At 36.9% G+C, this 17,815-nt stretch overlaps 1 protein-coding gene across 17 annotated transcripts in view; it reads right to left on the reverse strand.

Annotated features, from left to right (window-relative positions):
- OPHN1 (oligophrenin 1) overlaps window positions 1-17,815 on the reverse strand; it is a 716,686-nt gene that overhangs the window by 39,201 nt on the left and 659,670 nt on the right. The window contains exon 25 of one of the 17 annotated variants that reach the window (XM_060407312.1): window positions 9,202-9,256. The exons of the other annotated variants lie outside the window; for them this stretch is intronic. The gene's annotated coding sequence lies outside the window, so the exon portion shown is untranslated. Of the gene's footprint in view, window positions 1-9,201; window positions 9,257-17,815 lie in introns of those variants that run through there. 17 annotated transcript variants of the gene reach the window in all.

A 17,815-nucleotide genomic window follows, 5' to 3' on the forward strand; every position in this document is an offset into this window, starting at 1 on the left:
TTTGAATATAATAGAGAACTGAGACAACAGAAACTAGAGAAGATAACAATACAGAGATAATATTAACTTAAAGGGGTGAACAAAGTTTTGTAGCCACTTCTACCCCGGTAAAATTTGCCTGTTCTAGGTATGGGTATGGACCTGGTAATCCAGTAGTCAGTAATGTGGGCTGCTGCTGTGGGTCATAGAACCAGCAGAGCTTTTGGTGGAGGTGGAGACACTTCAAATGTATGGCTTGTATCCCCTCATATAACTGGTAGATACTAGGAATACTTGCCGGAGAAGGCAATGGCACCCCACTCCAGTACTCTTGCTTGGAAAATCCCATGGACAGAGGAGCCTCGTGGGCGGCAGTCCACGGGGTCGCGAAGAGTCAGACACGACTGAGCGATTTCACTTTCACTTTTCACTTTCATGCATTGGAGAAGGAAATGGCAACCCACTCCAGTGTTCTTGCCTGGAGAGTCCCATTGACAGCGGAGCCTGGTAGGCTGCTGTCTATGGGGTCGCACAGAGTCAGACACGACTGAAGCGACTTAGCAGCAGTAGCAGCAGCAGCAGGAATACTTGGAGTAGAAGATAAATCTTATGAGATCCTGAAAATTAGAGCACTTAAGTTATGACACTAACATTAATCAAAAATTAGTTGAAGATCCACTAGAAATTACAAATTACACCAGGACTAAGTTGAAAGCCTTGAAAGTCCTACAGCAAACCAGATAAACATTGAGCCTTATCAGGAGAAGTGCAACCCAGAGGTAACTTAGCACAGTTCTTGATTGGAATAAGGTCATCACTCACAATGCTATCTACCTAATGTCTACCTAATAGAGTGAAGACAGAAGCTTTTCTGAAGGAAGATAATCCTAATTTGACTTAGCAAAATTGTTACACCATATCTGACGTTCACTGAAAAAGAATTGTGTTGAGCTAAAACAAAGACCACTTGATGAAAAATGGAAAGAACAGGCATTAAAGATATGCCCAAAGATTGTCTAAATATTAGGGTTAATTTACAAGAAGCTTAAAATGATTACAATCATTAAGTTCAAAACAAGTAATAGGTAAATAAAATAGATAAAAGAGAATTTCTTCAGATATTTGAAATTCACAAAAGAGTCATAAGAAAACTTTAAAACTGCAAAATATAATACCTAAATTTAAGAATGAATTTGATGACTTTAACTGAGGGTCCTTTGAACATGATGTCAAATATATCCATATGTAAAAGAACACTTCATTACAAAATACAGTTTTCTCTTGCTATTCTTAAGATTATCTTCTTGGTTCTTGCTTTCAGCATTTTTACTATGGTGTGTCTATTTGTGGGTATCTTTATGTTTATCCTACTTGGAGTTGTTGAGCTTCCTAAATGTGTAGGAAATCTCAGTAAGGTTCGCAGCTGATTTCCCAGCAGAAACAACAGAAGCCAAAATGCAGTGGCATAACACATTCAAAGTAGAAAAGGGAAAATAAAAAACTGGTCAGTCAAGAAATCTACCCAGGCAAAACTACCCTCTGAAACTAAAGGCAAAAAAAAGGCACTCCCAGATAAACAAAAAGCTGATAATTTTTTGCTAATAATCTGCTTTTCAAAAATTACTGAATCAAATTCTTTAGGCCAAAAATGAGTGATCCCAGATAGTAACTGAAATTCACAAACAAAAAATGAACAGAACTGGTAAAGGAAAATTTGTAATTATAAAAGATAATATAAATTAACATAATTTACCCTCTTTTCTTTACTGATTTAAGAAACAGCTCCTAGAGGTAAATCTATGCACCTATGGATACCTTATCATTGACAAAGGAGGCAAGAACATACAATGGAGAAAAGACAATCTCTTTAACAAGTGGTGCTGGGAAAACTGGTCAATCAGTTGTAAAAGAATGAAACTAGATAATTTTCTAACACCATACACAAAAGTAAATTCAAAATGGATTAAAGATCTAAATGTAAGACCAGAAACTAAAAATCTCCTAAAGGAAAACATAGGCAAAACACTCTCCGACATAAACCACAGCAGGATTCTCTATGACCCACCTCCCAGAATGTTGGAAATAAAAGCAAAAATAAACAAATGGGACCTAATTAAAATTAAAAGCTTCTCCACAACAAAGGAAACTATAAGCAAGGTGAAAAGACAGCCTTCAGAATGGGAGAAAACAATAGCAACCAAAGCAACAGAAGAAGAATTAATCTCAAAAATAAACAAGAAACTCCTGCAGCTCAATTCCAGAAAAATAAACGACCCAATCAAAAAGTGGACCAAAGAAGTAAACAGACATTTCTCCAAAGAAGACATACAGATGGCTAACAAACATATGAAAACATGCTCAACATCACTCATTATCAGAGAAATGCAAATCAAAACCACAATGAGGTACCATTTCACGCCAGTCAGAATGACTGCTATTCAAAAGTCTACAAACAATAAATGCTGGAGGGGGTGTGGAGAAAAGGGAACCCTCTTACACTGTTGGTGGGAATGCAAACTAGTACAGCCACTATGAAGAACAGTGTGGAGATTCCTTCAAAAACTGGAAATAGAACTGTCATATGACCCAGCAATCCCACCGCTGGGCATACACACTGAGGAAACCAGAATTGAAAGAGACATGTGTACCCCAATGTTCATCACAGCACTGTTTATAATAGCCAGGACATGGAAGCAACCTAGATGTCCACCAGCAGATGAATGGATAAGAAAGCTGTGGCACATATACACAATGGAATATTACTCAGCCATTAAAAAGAATACATCTGAATCAGTTCTCATGAGGTGGATGAAACTGGAGCCGATTATACAGAGTGAAGTAAGCCAGAAAGAAAAACACCAATACAGTATATTAACACATATATATGGAATTTAGAAAGATGGTAATGATAACCCTGTATGCAAAACAGCAAAAGAGACACAGATGTATAGAACAGTCTTTTGGGCTCTGTGGGAGAGGGAGAGGGTGGGATGATTTGGGAGAATAGCATTGAAACATGTAAATTATCACATGTGAAACGAATTGCCAGTCCAGGTTCGATGCATGATACAGGGTGCTCAGGTCTGGTGCACTGGGATGACCCAGAGGGATGGGATGGGATGGGGAGGGAGGTAGGAGGTTGGTTCAGGATGGGGAACACATGTACACCCATGGCTGATTCATGTCAATGTATGGCAAAATCAATACAATATTGCAAAGTAAGTAAATAAATACATAAATAAAACTGAGATTAAAAAAAAGAAACAGCTGTGTAAAATATTATGTATATATTGTATTTGGGGGGCCTATAATAATATAACAAAATGTAGCATATTTGCCAACTGCAGCACAAAGAAGGTTGTGTGTGAAGAAAAAGATACATTTTGCTAATTAAATGAGCCTATATGACAAGTCAAACACAAGGATAAGTGAAGGGAACCAAAAATAGTAAATAAGGGTATTAATATAAGACAGATAAAAATATATTCTTGTTCTCTGTTCTTCTTTCAATTTCTTAAAAGGCATAAAATTATATAAAGTAATAATTGTTGCAATGTATTATTGAATTTGAAACATGTATACATGTAATATGTATAATACCATAAAAGAAGGAGAATGGGGAATATGTGTGTGTGTGTGTGTATGTGTGTGTGTGTGTATGTATTTCTATATCACACTGGAATGGAGATATTAATAACAAAAATCTGAAGCTGATTCTGATCAGTATGTACATGGTAAGCTCTAGTACAACCATTAGGGAAATAATTCAAAAATATAAATGTCATTAAAGAAATTAAAATGATACATTAGGAAATATTCACTTAATTCAAAAGAAAGCAGTAAAGGGGGAAAAGAAGAAGGAAAAAATATATGACATAGAAACAACAAGTAAAATGACAGATGTAAATCCATGTATATTAATAATGTCATTACATGGGAATAGATTAAATAATCCATTCAAAACACTAAAATTATTAGAATGGATTAAGAAAAGATCCAATTTATGCTGTTTACAAAAAAAACACTAGAGGTTTAAAAATGAAATATAGTGAAAGTCAAAGACTAGAGATAGAAATATCAAAATATCACACAAATGGAAATCACAAGAAAACCGATGTGACTACAGTAATATCAGACAAAATAGACTTTAAAACCAAAAAAAAATTAAAGACATAAAGGGTGAAATTTTCTAATGATAAAATGTTAATCCAGTAAGAATATATAACAATTATAAATATGTATGTATCTAATGATAGAACACAAAAATGCATGTAGTAAACACTAATAGAAATGAAATGAAAATATACAATTCAACAGTAATCGTTGGAGATTTCAATACTTCACTTTCAATAATGGATGGGACAACTAGGCAGAAGATCAACAAGGAAATAAAAGACTTGAGTAATACTATAATCCAACTACATCAGATATCGATAGAACACTCCATTCAACAACAACAGACTATGTATGTATTCTTGGCAAGTGGACATGGATCATACTCCATGATAGACCATATCTAGGCCATAAACTATACCTTAATAAATTTAAAATAATATAAATAATACAAAGTACATTATCTAATCACAATGGTGTGAAATTAGAAATCAATAACAAAGAGAAATATGGGAAAGTCAGAAATATGTGAAAATTAAACAATCTCTTCCTAAATATCCAATGAGTCAAAGAAGAAACCAAAGGGAAATTAGAAAATATTTTCAGATAAATAAAAGTGAGATACAACATATTCAAACTTACAGGATACAGCTAAAGCAGAGCTTTGAGGGAAATTTATAGCTATAGATGCCTATTTTAAGAAATAAAGTTTATTTCAAATCAAGAACCTCATTTTCCACCATAAGACACTGGAAAAATAATGGTAAAAATTAAGCCTAAGGCAAGGAGGTGGACAAAATAATATAGATTAAAGGAGAAATTAATGAAATAGAATATGCAAAAATATAGAGAAAATTAATGAAATGAAACTGTTCCTTTGAAAAAATTTAAAAAAACTGACAAACCTTTAGTTAAATTGATGAAGAAAATAGTGAGAAAACTGAAATTACTGGAACCAGAAAATTAAAGAGAGGAGATTACTAGTGGCCTTACAGAAATTAAAGGTAGGAATGCTATGAAAAAATGTGTGCCAATAAATTAGAAAGTAAATGAAACAGATAAATTCCTAAAAAGACACAAACTAGCAACATTCATTCAAGAAGAAATGAAAATTATGAATAGATCTACAACAAATAAAGAGACTGAATTGGTAACCAAAAATTACCTACAAAGGAAAGCCTGGGCCTAGAAAGCTTCACCATTCAGTTCTATCAAAAGTTTTAAAATAATATATATATATATATAAATTTCCAGAAAATAGACATGGCAGGCAAACTTTCCAATTTCTATGAGCCCAGTATTACCTAATATCAAAGCAAAGACATCACAAGATAAGAAAACTAAGATCAATATATCCTTCAAATATAAATGCAAAAATACTAATAACCCCAATTGAGAAACATTTTAGAAACCTATACAAAATGACCAAATGGGATTTATCTCAGGGATGCAAGGTTGTTTCAACATCCCCCCCAAATCAATTAATGTAATATATATATATATATATATATATATATATATATATATATATATATCATATCAATAGAATAATAAACAAAAACCACATTATCACCTCCATACATGCAGATAAAACATTTGACAAAATCTGTCAAGTTATTATGGTAGAAACATTCAATACACTAGGAATATAAAGAAACATCCTCGCCTGGAAAAAAATTATCTATGAAAATTCTACAACCTCTTACTTTTTCTTTCTCCCATTCTCTCCATCTCTTCTCTATCCCCAACCTTTCTCTTCATTTATTCCTTTCCCTCATCAAAAAAAAAAAAATCAAGTGCCTTCCACAAAAATCATGCCATTCCTCTGCTCAGAAACATGAATGGCTTCCAAACTCAATGAGAAAAGTCAAAGCCATTTAAATGTCCATAAGAACTCTTTGACCTCATCTCTTACTATTTCCCCCCTCACTGTGCTCCAATCACATTGGCATGCTTTCTCTTCCTCACCAAGCATGTGTCCTTCTCAGAACCTTTGCCTTGATCATTCCCTTTTCCTTCTGCCTGGAATCATCTTTAATATTTATGTCTCATTCTTTCAATTACTTCACATCTCTGCTCAAATGTAGCCTTGTCAAATAGTCCATTCTTGACTACCTTGTTTAACATAATACATCAACCTTATCATTCTCTCTTCCCTTTCAGTTCAGTTCAGTTCAGTCGCTCAGTTGTGTCCGACTCTTTGCAACCCCATGAATTGCAGCACACCAGGCCTCCTTGTCCATCAACTCCCAGAGTTCACTCAGACTCACGTCCATCGAGTCAGTGATGCCATCCAGCCATCTCATCCTCTGTTGTCCCCTTCTCCTCCTGCCCCCAATCCCTCCCAGCATCAGGGTCTTTTCTAATGAGTCAACTCTTTGCGTGAGGTGGCCAAAGTACTGGAATTTCAGCTTTAGCATTAGTCCTTCCAAAGAACACCCAGGGCTGATCTCCTTTAGAAGGGACTGGTTGGATCTTCTTGCAGTCCAAGGGACGCTCAAGAGTCTTCTCCAACATCACAGTTCAAAAGCATCAATTCTTCAGTGCTCAGCTTTCTTCACAGTCCAACTCTCACATCCATACATGATCACTGGAAAAACCATAGCTTTGACTAGACGGACCTTTGTTGGCAAAGTAATGTCTCTGCTTTTCAATATACTATCTAGGTTGGTCATAACTTTCCTTCCAAGGAGTAAGCGTCTTTTACCCAGCATTATTTTTCTCCCTATCCCCACAACTAGAATTAGGGCTCCAAGAAAATAAAACTTTGGCGTTCGTTTGTTTGCTTTTTTTTAACCTCTGTACACCAGCACATTGAATAGTACTTGGCACTGATCAAGACAAAAACGGCTCCTGATGTCCACAACTGATCTTGTATTTATGATTCAAACTCAGTATTATTACACACTGGTCAGACACACAGCCAGGTGATTTTCTTCTCCTGTTGGACAGAAAATATCTCATAGAATACCAGCCCAGGCAATATTACTCTGAAACCAAGTCAAAGTGAAGCAAAACAAGTTTCTTCATAATTTTGTCTAAGCAGACACAAAAGCCAGTTCATTGGAAAAGACACTGATACTGGGAAAGATTGAGGGCAGGGGAAGGGGGAGACGGAGGATGAGATGGTTAGATAGCATTACCAACTAAATTGACAAGAATTTGAGCAAACTCCAGGAGATAGTGGAGGACAGGGAAGCCTGGTGTGCTGAAGTCCATGGGGTTGCAAAGAGTTGGAGATGACTTGTAGACTAAACAACAACAACAGTGACAAAATCAAGGTGACTGTGTCACCTATAGCATATCCAATCTTAAAATTGCTCCCCCCCACCCATAGTTTCAACAGCTCCTAAAGCAAACGTCCACTCTCTTAGACCCTCTCTAAAATCACACAAAAGCCCAAATCTTATAACAGTTTCTTTCTAACTAACTTTTTTTTTTTTTTAACTGAGCTACCCCATGGTTCTACATGATTTGTGTTTTCTCTTGCTGCAATAAGTAACAAACTCAACTTGTTTAATTACAAGATGTCCCTGGTGGTCTTTGGTTGACTTGTATTGACAGAATTTGAGGTAACAGATTTCCCAGAGAAACTCATTCCCTTGGACTGAGAACTTTAGTATATAACACTGTGCACATTTGAGATCCCTTGTGTCTCTATCTGAACAAAGTTTCACATGCTATTGACTAAGCAATAAATCCATGCTGAATTGGCTCCACCATTTCACAGAAGCCTTTTAGCGTTGAGTTAAATTTTTGCTTTCCTAAGAATAAATCCCTCTTTGAGATTTTGGTTATTGATTAGATTTGCATTGTTGTTTGATGAAATATTTTCTAGCATCTAACACCGACTCTCTAATGCCTTTTTTGTCTATATTCTTGTATAATGTATTGATTGTTGCTTTTTTATCAGATGAAAAGTCTATAGAGAGAGGAGGAGCACTTGTCCAATAAGTCTGTCCTCACACTAACCTTAGGAGCTGAGAAATTAAATTTTTTTTCCTTAGGACAAACTTTGTCCTAGCTCACCATAACAAAACGTAATAAGGACTTTTTCAGTCTCATTTTCGTGTTCTTGAGAATTTCTGATATTTAGTTCAGTCTGCCGAGAATTGGAAAGTTTTGTCCACCTCTTGATCAATGACTACGGGTCATTGACAAAGCTCTGGATACATAGGTCATAGAAATACCTTTTTATGGACATGGTGTAGTTTTGTGGAGTCTTTTCCATCTAAAACTGCTTCCTTCAGGTCAAACGCCTGCTTATTTTGCTTTCTAACTAGAAGTTAATATGCATAACTTTCAAACTGTCACAATCTCACCACAGAAAATTTGAAATTACGTGGTAACATCGGGGGAACTTTGATATGGACAGATTGTTTTTAAAAATGTCTTAAAACAAAAGGAGATAAACCTCATCAAATAAACTATTTTAATTGGTATGAAGATGCTTCTAAATACAATTCAGACTTAAAAATTGCTTTACCAAAAATAAAATATTACTATAATATTTTGGTTTGTTCAGAACAAACAGTAAATTTCTCATGATTTAAACTTCCAAATAGCCTGAAACTACTTGCATGAGTTAAATAATATTTCACTGTTTCCATAACTTTTCTAATTTAAAAATATATTTAATTAAATATAATTACAGTGAATGTCTTTTTAAGGGTTTAGTTTCTAAATGCTACAATTCAGAAAGATTTAGTGTGATAACTAAATTGTAATTTCTAGATTAATTAACCTTACTAAGTTAATAAATTGTAAGGATTTGATTTAGGGCATACCTGAAGGATCTAGTGGATTTCCCTATGTTCTTCAATTTAAGTCTGAATTTTGCAATGAGTTCATGACCTAAGCCACAGTCAGCTCCTGGTCTTGTTTTTGCTGAATGTATAGAGCATCTCCATCTTTGGCTGAAAAGAATATAATCAATCTGATTATGGTATTAGTCACCTGGTGATGTCCATGTGTGTAGTCATCTCTTGTGTTGTTGAAAGTAAGTGTTTGCTATGACCAGTGCATTCTCTTGGCAAAACTCTGTTAGCCTTTTACCTGCTTCATTCAAATAGATTCAAAGGATTATATCTGACAGATAGAGTACCTGAAGAACTATGGATGGAGGTTCGTGACATTGTTCAGGAGGCAGTGATCAAAACCATTCCTAAGAAAAAGAAATGCAAAAAGAAATGGTTGTCTGAGGAGTTCTTACAAATATCTGAGAAAAGAAGAAAAGTGAAAGGCAACAGAGAAAAGGAAAAATATATCCATGTGAATGCAACATCAAATGAATAGCAAGGAGAGATAAGATAGACTTCCTACATGAACAATGCAAAAGAAATAGAGGAAAATAATAGAATGGGAAAGACTAGAGCTCTCTTCAATAAAATTAGAGATTCCAGAGGAACATTTCATGCAAAGATGGGCACAATAAAGGACAGAAATGGTGTGGACCTAACAGAAGCAGAATAAATTAAGAAGAGTTGACAAGAATGCACAGAAGAACTGTACAAGAAGATCTTCATGACCCAGATAATCACAATAGAGCCAGGTATTCTGGAATGCGAAGTCAAGTGGGCTTTAGGAAGTACCACTATGAACAAAACTAGTGGAGATTATGGAATTTCAGCTGAGCTATTTCAAATCCTAAATGATGATGCTGTTAAGGGGTTGCACTGAACATGCCAGCAAATTTGGAAAACTCAGCAGTAACCACAGGACTGGAAAAAGTCAGTTTTCAAGTCAATCCCAAAGAAAGGCAATGCCAAAGAATGTTCACACTACTGCACAATTGTGCTCATCTCACATGCTAACAAAATAATGCTCCAAATTCTCCAAGCTAAGCTTCAAAAGTACGTGAACCCAGAACTTGCAGATGTTCAAACTGGATTTAGAAAAGGCAGAGGAACAGAGATCACATTGCCAACATCCATGGGATCAAAGAAAAAGCAAAAGAATTCCAGAAAAACATATACTTCTGCTTCATTGACTATGCCAAAGTCTTTGACTGTGTGGATCACAGCAAACTGTGGGAAATTCTTAAAGATATGGAAATACCTGACCACCTTATCTGCCTCTTGAGAAATCAGTATGCAAGTCAAGAAGCAACAGTTAGAACCGGACATGGAACAACAGATTTCCAAATTGGGAAAGGAGTACGTCAAGTCTGTATATTGTCACCCTGCTTATTTAACTTATATCCATCATGCAAAATTCCAGGCTGGATGAAACACAAGCTAGAATCTGTTTTGCCAGGATGGGAGCAGTACCAAGATGACAGAGGAATAGGACAGGGAGACCACTTTATCCCCCACATTTTCACCAAAAGATCATTTGAATGTTGAGCAACTTCAACAAAACAACTTCTGAACCCTGGTGGAGGACACCAGGCACCCAGAAAAGGTAGCCCAATCTCTTCAAAAGGATGTAGGACAAAATATAAAAGACAAAAGCAGGGACAAAAGATTTAGGGATGGACACCCGTCCTGGGGATGGAGTTGTGAAGGAGGAGAAGTTTCTACACAGTAGGAAACCCTCTCAGGGGCATATCTGTGGGGAGGTTTGGAATCTTAGAGGGCAACATAGCTGGGAGAAAAAAAAATAAACACAGAATAAGCCACTAACCACAACTGCCAGTGAAGAAGTGGCCCAGATACTCCTGTCTGCCGCTAGCGAGTGCGGGCTTGGCAGGGAGACGTGGGCTGCATCATCAGTCCTTAAGATAAGGACTGGGCCTGAGTGCCCTGAGGACAATCTGAGGGAGCTAATGTGAGATAACTGATGTGGGATCACCAGAGAGACAAAAAAGAAAGAGAGAGAGAGACTTTTCCTGCAAAAGGCTCTGATGCCTTGCTGTGACCCCTGACATGCTCACAGAAAAATGGACTGAGCAAATAGCAAAGGAGAGCAAGTTTGTTGCCATATAGGGCCCTGGAAGCAGAGATGCAGGCGTGTTACAGCCAGAACCTGAAGGCAAGGGGCTGCTGCAGTCTCAGCCCCAGAGACTGCATCTTCCACCAAACTGTGAGCATGTTCCCCATTGCTACCCCAATCTTCCTGGCATCCTGGATAGTTGACATCTGCCAGGTGTGTCACAGCCTGAGATCAGCTCCCCAGACACATGGCACACCTGGGACTGTACACTCATGGCACACCTCGGAAATCCAGCAGCTAGGACTGGGGAGATAAATAAGACACACAGCCCACCTGGGACAGTGTACTTGTCAGGCACCTGGTTATCTGAGCAGCTTGGATCTGGGAAGAGCACAAAATGCACAGCCCATATGAGTCTGTGCCCCTGCAGAGCACCTGAGAACCTGAGTGCCCTAGTCCTGGGAACTCCATGAAACACAGGGCCCATTTGGGACAGTGCCCCTGCAGAGCACCCTGAAGCCTGAGCAGTGTAGACCTGGGAAGTACATGCCACCTTGAGTTGTTGCAAACCCAGTGTGGTCCACCCACTGTGAGCACTCCCCACACATGCCAGTAGTATTTGTTTGCAGTGTCCCTCCCTCCCAATAATACAACTGAACAAGTGAGCCTAAATAAGTGGCTACCTTCACCCCCTTGTGTCAGGGCAGAAAGTAGACACTGAAGAGATCTGCAAACAGGGGAAGACAAAATAAACAAAGAAGGGGGAAACTGCACCTGTTGACAAGTGCAACAGATTAAAACCCTGCATTTAATACTGGAGACTGTGCATTTGAGGGGCACCTATAAACCTTGAGAACAAGTACAAGCCAGAAGAAGGGACTATCTGACACTGAACTGACCCCACGTTGCCCACAACAGCTCCAGAGAAATTCCTAGATACATTTTTAGTACTATGACTTTTTAATTTTTATAAAAAATATTTTAGTTCTATATTACCCCTTAAACTTTCACTTTATACCCTGCTATTACCATTCAAAAAACATCTTTTTTTAAAAAAAAGCAAATTCCATATGTGATTATGTTTTACATTTTATTTTTATTTTATCTTTGACAAAGGAGGCAAGAATATACAATGGAGTAAAGACAATCTCTTTAACAAGTGGTGCTGGGAAAACTGGTCAACCACTTGTAAAAGAATGAAACTAGATCACTTTCTAACACCGCACACAAAAATAAACTCAAAATGGATTAAAGATCTAAATGTAAGATCAGAAACTATAAAACTCCTAGAGGAGAACATAGGCAAAACACTCTCAGACATAAATCACAGCAGGATCCTCTATGATCCACCTCCCAGAATTCTGGAAATAAAAGCAAAAATAAACAAATGGGATCTAATTAAAATTAAAAGCTTCTGCACAACAAAGGAAACTCTAAGCAAGGTGAAAAGACAGCCTTCTGAATGGGAGAAAATAATAGCAAATGAAGCAACTGACAAACAACTAATCTCAAAAATATACAAGCAACTTATGCAGCTCAACTCCAGAAAAATAAACGACCCAATCAAAAAATGGGCCAAAGAACTAAATAGACATTTCTCCAAAGAAGACATACGGATGGCTAACAAACACATGAAAAGATGCTCAACATCACTCATTATTAGAGAAATGCAAATCAAAACCACAATGAGGTACCACTTCACACCAGTCAGAATGGCTGTGATCCAAAAATCTGCAAGCAATAAATGCTGGAGAGGGTGTGGAGAAAGGGAACCCTCCTACACTGTTGGTGGGAATGCAAACTAGTACAGCCACTATGGAGAACAGTGTGGAGATTCCTTAAAAATTGCAAATAGAACTACCTTATGACCCAGCAATCCCACTTCTGGGCATACACACCGAGGAAACCAGAATTGAAAGAGACACATGTACCCCAATGTTCATCGCAGCACTGTTTATAATAGCCAGGACATGGAAACAACCTAGATGTCCATCAGCAGATGAATGGATAAGAAAGCTTTGGTACATATACACAATGGAGTATTACTCAGCAGTTAAAAAGAATTCATTTGAATCAGTTCTGATGAGATGGATGAAACTGGAGCCGATTATACAGAGTGAAGTAAGCCAGAAAGAAAAACACCAATACAGTATACTAACACATATATATGGAATTTAGGAAGATGGCAATGACGACCCTGTATGCAAGACAGGGAAAGAGACACAGATGTGTATAACGGACTTTTGGACTCAGAGGGAGAGGGAGAGGGTGGGATGATTTGGGAGAATGACATTCTAACATGTATACTATCATGTGAATTGAATCGCCAGTCTATGTCTGACGCAGGATGCAGCATGCTTGGGGCTGGTGCATGGGGATGACCCAGAAAGATGTTATGGGGAGGGAGGTGGGAGGGGGTTCATGTTTGGGAATGCATGTAAGAATTAAAGATTTTAAAATTAAAAAAAAAATAAAAAAAAAAATAAATAAAATAAAAGGATGTCAAAAAAAAAAAAAAAAAGAATTCAGAATAATGATAGTAAAGATAATCCCAAAATTTGAAAACAAAATGGAATTAAGATAAATAGTCTGGAGACAAGGATTGAGAAGATGCAAGAAATGTTTAACAAGGACCTAGAAAAAATAAAGAAGATTCAATCAATAATGAATAACGCAATAACTGAGATCAAAAGCACTCTGGAAGGAACCAACAGTAGAATAACTGAGGCAGAAGAGAGGATACATAGGTAGAAGATAGAAGGGTGGAAATAAATGAAGCAGAGAGGAGAAAAGATAAGACAGTTAAAAGAAATGAAGACAACCTCAGAGGCCTCTGTGACAATGTTAAACACCCCCAACATTCGAATCATAGATGTCCCAGAAGAAGAAGACAAAAAGAAAGGCCATGAGAAAATACTTGAGGAGATAATACTCAAAACCTCCCCTAATATGGGGAAGGAAATATCCACCCAAGTCTAAGGAACTCAGAAAGTCCCAAACAGGATAAACCCAAGGTGAAACACCCCAAGACACATATTAATCAAACAAAGATTAAACACAAGGAGCAAATATGAAAAGCAGCAAGGGAAAAGCAACAAATAACACATAAGTGTATCCCTATAAGGATAACAGCTGATCTTTCAATAGAAACTCTTCAGGCCAGAAGGGAATGGCAGAGCATACTTAGAGTGATGAAAGAGAAAAACCTACAGTGAAGGTTACTCTATACAGCAAGGATCTCATTCACATATGAAGGAGAAATAAAAAGATTTACAGACAAGCAAAAGCTGAAATAATTCAGCACCAACAAGCCAACTCTATAGAAAATGCTAAAGGATCTTCTCTAGATAGGAAGCACAGTAAATGTTTATAAAAATAAACCCAAAATAACAAATAAAATGGTAACGAGGTCATATTTATCAATAATTACCTTAAATGTGAATGGTTTAAATGCTCTAACCAAAAGACAAAGACTGGCTGAATGGATACAAAAACAAGACCCCTATATATGTTGTTTACAAGACACCGATCTCAAACCTTGGGACACACACAGAGATAAAGTGAAGCACTGGGGGGAAAAAATGTTTCATGCAAATAGGGACCAAAAGAATGCAGGAGTAGCAATACTCATATCTGATAAAATAGACTTTGAAATAAAGACCATGATAAGAGACAAAGAAGAACACTACATAATGATCAAAGGATCATCCCCAAGAAGAAGATATAACAATTATAAATAAATATGCACCCAACATAGGACACCTCAATATGTAAGGCAAATACTAACAAATATGAAAGGAGAAATCAACAGTAACACAGTAATAGTGGGGGATTTAACACCCTACCTTCACCTATGGCTAGATCAGCCAAACAGAACATTAGCAAGGAAACACAAGCTCTAAATGATACAATGGACCAGTTAGACCTAATTGATATCTATTGGGCACTTCCCAAAACAACGGAATTCACCTTTTTCTCAAGTGCATATGGAACATTCTCCAGGATAGATCACATCATGAGCCATAAATCTAGCCTTGGTAAGTTTAAAAAATTTTAAACCATTTCCAGCATTTTTCCTAATAATAATGTGGTAAGATTAGATGTCAACTACAGGGGAAACGATATTTTTTTTTTAATTTTAGTTTTTTATTTTTTAAATTTTAAAATCTTTAATTCTTACATGCATTCCCAAACATGAACCCCCCTCCCACCTCCCTCCCCATAACAACTTTCTGGGTCATCCCCATGCACCAGCCCCAAGCATGCTGCATCCTGCGTCAGACATAGACTAGCGATTCAATTCACATGATAGTATACATGTTAGAATGTCATTCTCCCAAATCATCCCACCCTCTCCCTCTCCCTCTGAGTCCAAAAGTCCGTTATACACATCTGTGTCTCTTTCCCTGTCTTGCATACAGGGTCGTCATTGCCCTCTTCCTAAATTCCATATATATGTGTTAGTATACTGTATTGGTGTTTTTCTTTCTGGCTGACTTCACTCTGTATAATCGGCTCCAGTTTCATCCATCTCATCAGAACTGATTCAAATGAATTCTTTTTAACGGCTGAGTAATACTCCATTGTATATGTACCACAGCTTTCTTATCCATTCATCTGCTGATGGACATCTAGGTTGTTTCCATGTCCTGGCTATTATAAACAGTGCTGTGATGAACATTGGGGTACATGTGTCTCTTTCAATTCTGGTTTCCTCGGTGTGTATGCCCAGCAGTGGGATTGCTGGGTCATAAGGCAGTTCAATTTGCAATTTTTTAAGGAATCTCCACACTGTTCTTCATAGTGGCTGTACTAGTTTGCATTCCCACCAACAGTGTAGGAGGGTTCCCTTTCTCCACACCCTCTCCAGCATTTATTGCTTGCAGATTTTTGGATCGCAGCCATTCTGACTGGTGTGAAGTGGTACCTCATTGTGGTTTTGATTTGCATTTCTCTGAGAATGAGTGATGTTGAGCATCTTTTCATATGTTTGTTAGCCATCCGTATGTCTTCTTTGGAGAAATGTCTATTTAGTTCTTTGGCCCACTTTTTGATTGGGTCGTTTATTTTTCTGGAATTGAGCTGCAGAAGTTGCTTGTATATTTTTGAGATTAGTTGTTTGTCAGTTGCTTCATTTGCTATCATTTTCTCCCATTCAGAAGGCTGTCTTTTCACCTTGCTTATATTTTCCTTTGTTGTGCAGAAGCTTTTAATTAGATCCCATTTGTTTATTTTTGCTTTTATTTCCAGAATTCTGGGAGGTGGATCATAGAGGATCCTGCTGTGATTTATGTCTGAGAGTGTTTTGCCTATGTTCTCCTCTAGGAGTTTTATAGTTTCTGATCTTACATTTAGATCTTTAATCCATTTTGATTTTATTTTTGTGTGCGGTGTTAGGAAGTGATCTAGTTTCATTCTTTTACAAGTGGTTGACCAGTTTTCCCAGCACCACTTGTGAAAGAGATTGTCTTTACTCCATTGTATATTCTTGCCTCCTTTGTCAAAGATAAGGTGTCCATATGTGTGTGGATTTATCTCTGGGCTTTCTATTTTGTTCCATTGATCTATATGTCTGTCTTTGTGCCAGTACCATACTGTCTTGATGACTGTGGCTTTGTAGTAGAGCCTGAAGTCAGGCAAGTTGATTTCTCCAGTTCCATTCTTCTTTCTCAAGATTGCTTTGGCTATTTGAGGTTTTTTGTATTTCCATACTAGAAAACTATAAAACACTGATGAAAGAAATCAAAGATGACACAAATAGATGGACAAATATACCATGTTCGTGACTGGAAGAATCAATATAGTGAAAATCAGTATACTACCCAAAGCAATCTATATACTCATATAAATTCCTATCAAGCTACCAATGGTATTTTTCACAAAACTGGAACAAATAATTTCACAATTTGTATGGAGGCACAAGAAAACCTTGAATAGCCAAAGCAATATTGAGAAAGAAGAAAGGAAGTGGAAGAATCAACCTGCCTGACTTCAGATTATACTCCAAACAGTCATCAAAACAGTATGGTACTAGCACATGACAGAAATATAGATCAATGGAACAAAGCAGAAAGCCCAGAGATAAATCCATGCTCTTATGGACACCTTATCTTTGACAAAGAAGACAAAAATATACAATGGAAAAAAGACAATCTCTTTAACAAGTGATGCTGGGAAAACTTGTCAACCACCTGTAAAAGAATTAAACTAGAACACTTTCTAACAGCACACACAAAAATAAACTCAAAATGGATTAACAATCTAAAATGTAAGACCAGAAACTTTAGAACACTTAGAGGAAATCATAGCAAGACATAAATCACAGCAAGATCCTCTATGACCCACCTCCCAGAGTAATGGAAACAAAATTTAAAAAAAAATGGGACCTAATTAAACTTAAAAAATTTTTTCACAATGAAAGAAACTATAAACAAGGTGAAAGACAGCCTTTAGATAGAGAGAAAATAATAGCAAATGAAACAACTGATAAAGAATCAATCTCCAAAATATACAAGTAGCTCATGAAGCCCAATACAAGAAAAATAAACTACCCAATCAAAAAATGGACCAAAGAATTTACAGACATTTCCAAAAAAAGACCTATAGATGGCTAACAAACAAATGAAAAAATGTTCAACATCACTCATTATCAGAGAAATGCAAATCAAAACCACAATGAGGTATATCTTGCACTAGTCAGAATGGCTGCCATCAAAATGTCTACAACCAGTAAATTCTGGAGAGGGTGTGGAGAAAAGGGAATCCTCTTACACTGTTGGTGGGGATGCAAACTAGTACAGCCGCTATGGAGAACAATGTGGAGATTCTTATAAAAACTGGAAATAGAATT

This window comes from Ovis aries, chromosome X, assembly GCF_016772045.2.
Source record: "Ovis aries strain OAR_USU_Benz2616 breed Rambouillet chromosome X, ARS-UI_Ramb_v3.0, whole genome shotgun sequence".
Taxonomy (NCBI): domain Eukaryota; kingdom Metazoa; phylum Chordata; class Mammalia; order Artiodactyla; family Bovidae; genus Ovis; species Ovis aries.